Genomic DNA, 6,169 nt, shown 5'->3' with positions numbered 1-6,169 from the left:
CATTTTAAACTAATTATCCTGCTTTTGTATCATGCACGTTATAACGTCTGCGTTTTTCTCGACCTCTGCTATGTTTGACATATTGTTTTTTCGTTGTGACGGTCAGAAATAAAAACAAACTGAACTGAAATTAAAACTTGATTTATTTAAAAAATGAGTGACAAGTTTTGATTTAAAACTGAAGTTACGTTTTGAATGACTTATTGTTCATAACCACAGAAAAACGTCAATAATGATGTTCATGTCTGTTTCATGTTTTTTGATTGTTTCAAAAAGAAAAAAGCTGCTGCAGAAGCTTTGATGATATAATCAATAGTTTAAATCATGCAAAGCCATATTTAGGCCTACCTAACTGCTTCCTAAACCCACGGCTGGAAGCCCACTTCCGTCTAGGGGCCCACGCGTAGTTAGTTCTTAGAGCGTTTTTCGTTTTGCAATTTTACGTGTAGGACTGTAGGCTAACATTTAATATGAAATTTTTTGCAAAATTTTCTCGCTCAACCACGTTTTATTCATTTAACCAGCGATTTTGGGCATGTACGATGTGGTAGGCTATAGTTTCAGAAGTGGATTACGGGAATGGAAAGTGCATTTTGTTAAAAAATAAATTATTGCGCATAAAATGCAATGCCTTACGGCAGGGGTCACCAAATGGCGGGCCGCATGCGGCCCGCCACGCTGTATCGCTGCGGCCCGCGGAAGGTATCAGCGTACAAGTATAACCAAAAATACTTTTCTTGAGGAGTTAAAGAGCACGAAGGCAAAAAATACCTTCCGGAAAGCATATTTTCGCATTGCATACGATTCCACCGACCGACCAATCAGATTGTTGTTCTAGGTGGGGGTTGCTTAAAGTTATTCCAATGCGATGTACAGCCACACTGTCACTGTCCCAGTGGTTGATTAAAACGTCTGTTTTCGAATTTCGAAATTGTCTGTGAGCATAGGGTTGCTTATTTTAAGTTTGCAAATGTCATGCAAACACTAGTGCGAGTTTCACCGTTATTGTGTTTCACGAGCAGTGTTCTCTTTATGCAAGTTTTTGTGGGCAAAATAGGTCGGTGTGCCAACTCATTTTATAATAAATTGGCAAAATATTATATATAAATTTAGAGACTTTTTCTGATTGTATTATGAAAAAATTTAGCTTAGTACTGCAAAACGTTTTTTTTTTTTAAGAATTATGGAACGCTTCACGATTTTGCGTGTCATCCTTGCGCAGGAGCCATGCTAATCTTCTCCGTATTGTTCCAATTATACAGTAGTACTGTAGCCTACTGCCAAAGCAAGTACTGCAAAACGTTGTTAATCAACAAATTCTTGCCACGCTGATAAGGACCGCAAGTGACAGTTGTCTATAAAATAAGAAAGACGGTTTTATAGACTCTCACAAAAAGATGAAAAACCAACTCATTGCTTTTTTAGAGGGAAGACTGTTCATGAATTACGATAGAATTACGATTTTTCGGTGATTTCCCCAAGCGTTTGTTTCATGGTACCTGGTTTCTTTTTCCCTGTTATTGGAGCCTACTTTTCGCTGATATGTTTACAGGTCACTATTGTTGCCTGTATTGCGATGTGTCAAACATTTCCTTGTTTACTGAAACTGTTAATTGCAAGATATCTTTTGCGAAGCGAAGTAACAACACCACTCTTGCTTGGCGATGAATATTCTGATGAAACCGCTCGCCTCGCTATAAGTGCACAAAACAAGTGGCCTCGTTTATTAGGCATTGTTAAAAAAGTCAAAAGTGTTGTAAAAGGAGCTTGGCCTGGCAGTAGCGTTGTTCGATTAATTTTGTTGCTGCGGTAGGCTATTCTAACATAAATATGAACAACATGCAACGCTGGATACTGGGTACGAAATGCGTTCTTTTCTAGCATAAGAGTCAACCTACTTAACATTTTATTAGTGCGGCCCGCCACAGCTCTCCTTAATGCCAAAGTGGCCCGCATGCAAAAAAGGTTGGTGACCCCTGCCTTACGGTGATCAAAACAAAATTATAGTAGCCTACTTGTCAAAAATTTTGGGGGGCAAGCCCCCACTCACCTATATTTTCTTGATAAATTTTGCTTTGATAAAACTCTGGTTCTTCAATTTTTTTCCAAATCCGCTACTGCATTTTTGGCATATTTAGGCTACTGTTTTTTTTCTAAAAAAAAATAAAATACATTGGGATGCACTAATGAAGGAGGTGGGTCCTAGATGGTGCTCGCATGGCACAATTCACCCCATATCTCCACACTGAAATGTGTCAATTAATTGTTAGGCACGGTAGTTGTTCAGCAAGGTATTTAGTTCTGAAGATTTCATTGATACCTTGGTTTTTGAGAAGCCTTTACCAGTAGGCTACTATTTCTTAAATCCAGTGCTGAAACCATGCATTCCCAATGCCACCCGCAATGGTAGATTTAGGTATCGGCAAATGGGCATCCAGGCCGGATAGCGACTGTCAAAACAGCGACTGTCATAATGGCGACTTCATAATAGCGACGTAATGAAGTGAGCGACATTCCAAACAGCGATTGTATAAATGCCGACTGCATTAAAACAGCGACTGTTATGATAGCGACTTAACACTTTAAACCGAACCAAACCGAACCCAGCTACTACAAGGCAGAGACCTGACTCAGCGAATGAAAAGATACGTGACAACGTGGCCAGTATGATTTGCGGCAGTTCCTTCGAGCCCTTGCTCACAATTTAGAAATAAACGTGGCTTGATTTTTATTGCAAGACTTTTGGTTGTTTTAAAGTCCCTTTTGGTTTCAATCTTTTTCTAGACCCTGAATTTTATTGCAAGGCTTGACGACTTTCTGTTGTTTGGCTTGACTAGCCTATTTCTTTTTAAATCATGTGACTTCTATTATGGATAGTCCAAATAAAATGTTGTTTTAAAGTCCCTTTTGGTTTCAATCTTTCACTACGCAGTGTTTGCCTATTTGTGCGTGCATACGTGTGTAGAGAGGTGTGGGGGATGGAAGGTATGTGTGGAGGGGGTGAAAGAGTGCGTGTGCGCGTAAGCCTTGGATTTAATAAAAGAAGTGAGGTCGCTGTTGTGGCAGTCGCTGTTTTTGATGAATCGCTGTCGTGTAGTCGCTCTATTGACAGTCGCTGTTTTAAATGAATCGCTGTCGTGTGGTCGCTCTATTGACAGTCGCTGTTCTGACAGTCGCTATTTGGAACCCGAGCCAGGTTACATTTGTGTTGACTTATTACAGATAAAAGTAATTGAACGCATAGATATACAGACCTTTTTGTGTTTAAACAAACAAAGCATTTGACGATAATATGTAGCCTAATCATCGATTCCGAAATAGTTCTCATAAGTTTTGCTCCGGGTTTCCCCAAACCTAAATCCCTCACTGGCTACCCGTTACGTTAATAACATGGGATGGAGCAAGCGAGGAAATTTTACATGTTTTTAAATTTTTTTGGGAAGAGCGAACGATAGCCTAAAGAGCCCCTCCCTCAGAGGGGTCTAGGTGGTACTTTTGGACCCGGGCCCGGAATATTTAAGGGGCCCGGATTTATAAGATTCCCCGCGACTTCAAACATTATCAAGATCTTAATATAATCAGATCCAAAGGAATTGCCATCAAAGGTTAAAACAGCCACTTTAGCCGTCAGATGGTAAAGTACCGGGCCCCCTTCCGGGTATAGTGATTTCCCTAACCACGATTTTTTTTTCAAAAACACGAAATATTTATCTTCACCCACTCTTTAACTCTGAATAGGCTATATATATTTTTTGGTGGTAATCACTTCTATCTACTTGCATCTACATTACTTAGCCGTAGGAGATGGGGGGGAAGTCACTCCCCCGCTGAAAAAAAATGTCGCAAATTTGGGCAAAAAATGTCCAGTTATTTGGGCAAATCAATCTTACCACAATGTTTCGACGCCTCACCAGTTTAGAAACTTTACATAATTGTTGTAATTTATGAGATACATTAATATTTTCCAATGAATGTAAATGTATCATCACCGACTTTGAAAACTGTTGCATGTGGTATTGCAATCTGGGCAGAATGATAAGTTTCGATTCGACAACTGCAAAATAGAACTGTAAAAAAGCACAGTTGGGAAACAGAGGTAAGCTTATTACTGATATTCACTAACATGTAGGCTGCATTTCTTAATGGGTAAGATTTAAAAGCCTACTGGGTGCTGGTAACTTTATGAGGTTTTTTGTTTTTTCTGAATATCCTACTAATGTAGTTGATTATAAAAATCATTTGGGCAAAAATGTCTAGTTATTTGGACAAATCAATTCTTACCATAAGTTTTCAACATTCTACCAGTTTAATAACTTTATAGTGTTGCATTTTGTATAAAAAACATTTTGCTTTAAATGTAAAACAGAGTATCGACAATTTTGAAAACTTTTATATTTGGTATTAAAATTTGGGCAGAAAGTTAAGTTTCGATTCAGTATTTGCAGAAAATAATGCTTCGACAAGCTTAGATAAGCTTATTACAGATGTTCATTAGAATATCACACTAGCCTACATTCCTTCATTGGTTGAAGTCAATTTTACCATGAGTTACGCTGTGCTCGCAAAACTTGACTTAAATACTACAAAGGTAGCTTATCAGTTTTAGATATGGTCAAACAAAATAAGCATTATGTTTCTCGGCAGCCGATTTGTAGCAAGAATTGACAGCGATAGACACGTGTTTCGCCCATGAGGCTGGGCTCATCAGTATTGCACCGTATTCTGCCACAAATTTATTCGACCACCGCTTTACCAGTCAGTTTAACTCTTATCTTTGTGGAAACAAAGAAAGAGCCAACAAAACCAGCAGGCGCCAGGGCAATGTCCTCTGCCCTGGCGCCTGCTGGTTTTGTTGGCTCTTTCTTTGTTTCCACAAAGATAAGAGTTAAACTGACTGGTAAAGCGGTGGTCGAATAAATTTGTGGCAGAATACGGTGCGATACTGATGAGCCCAGCCTCATGGGCGAAACACGTGTCTATCGCTGTCAATTCTTGCTACAAATCGGCTGCCGAGAAACATATTGTTGATTGGATGGTCTGAATGGCTAGCGTGGAAGTTACACCGTTATGGTTGGCGAATCGCAGCTGCTCGCTGTACTAGTGAGTGCTCAGCCTTGTGCTGATAGCCGGGAAGAACGCCCCTTTCTTCACAAAATAAGCATTTGTTATAAACTTTAATCAACAGTTGTGAGGCCACATATACACCACTTTGATCCCGGCCACTAACTATAGTTATGCACAAAGTGAAAAAGTATATTAAATGAAAACAACTTGTGAATTTTCCTGGATTTAATTTCATGTTTTTGTGAGCTACGGTTTATCTGTTTTCTATATTGAATGTTTAGTATAAACTGCTGTTTGTCTTTGCCAGTCCCAGGGTTGATATGCTCAGCTATTTACTATCTATGACACAGTATTAGAGCAACAACAATCAAATATAAAGACACATGTTATATATGTTGTTTTGTCATCCAATTCATGCAGTTAATATATCAGGCAATGTAAACACTAACAGTGCTATTTTTGTGTCATGTTTTGGTAATGTGGTCTGTATTTTGTGGCAACGATTGAGTTTGAAGTTATTATCCTGGAGACTGGGAGTCATTTTTCTTCAGTGCTTGTGATTTGAGTAGGCCTATCTGCTTCATTGTGAAGTAAGATTATCTTTGTAATGATCTTCTGAAAAAGCATTGACTATAATTTCATTGTAATATAATATCAATATTTTTGGTATCAAAAGTAGTTTTGTTCAAAGGTGGAAGTTTGATGCACATAGCATGGTAAACTGTCAAATTCTTTTCAGGCTGTAGGATTTGAAGCAGCATGGATTAAGTACGGTATGTAATGTTACTGGTTTGATAAGTAAACGGATTGTCATTTTAGTTTTTTCTCATTGCAAATTTACAAATATTGAGTCTTTGGACTACCTTTAAATTGAAAAGATTGAGCTACTTTTGGTCAGGCCTTTGGGCTGGAGATTTTCATATAATCTGGTGACATGAATATTCAGCAGTTATTGTTATCCAGTTATTGGTGAAGCATCAGTTCAAATTTTTTTTGAATACAGTCAGGCTTAATATACCATACTGTATATTTTTTTGTGATACACAAGAATGTTTTAATTTAATGGTTTATTTAATTGGGACACAGACAGGTCTATGAACGTAAA

The 6,169-nt window shown here is 38.3% G+C and overlaps 1 pseudogene; it reads right to left on the bottom strand.

Moving 5' to 3' along the window:
- Window positions 1–1,177: 1,177 nt before the first annotated feature.
- Window positions 1,178–1,292, bottom strand: LOC145787041 (U6 spliceosomal RNA; annotated as a pseudogene).
- Window positions 1,293–6,169: the final 4,877 nt, after the last annotated feature.

This window comes from Aplidium turbinatum, chromosome 17 (assembly GCF_918807975.1).
Source record: "Aplidium turbinatum chromosome 17, kaAplTurb1.1, whole genome shotgun sequence".
Classification (NCBI taxonomy): Eukaryota; Metazoa; Chordata; class Ascidiacea; order Aplousobranchia; family Polyclinidae; genus Aplidium; species Aplidium turbinatum.
The sequence above is the reverse complement of the archived record's forward strand: the minus strand, read 5'-3'. Positions and strand labels throughout refer to the sequence as shown.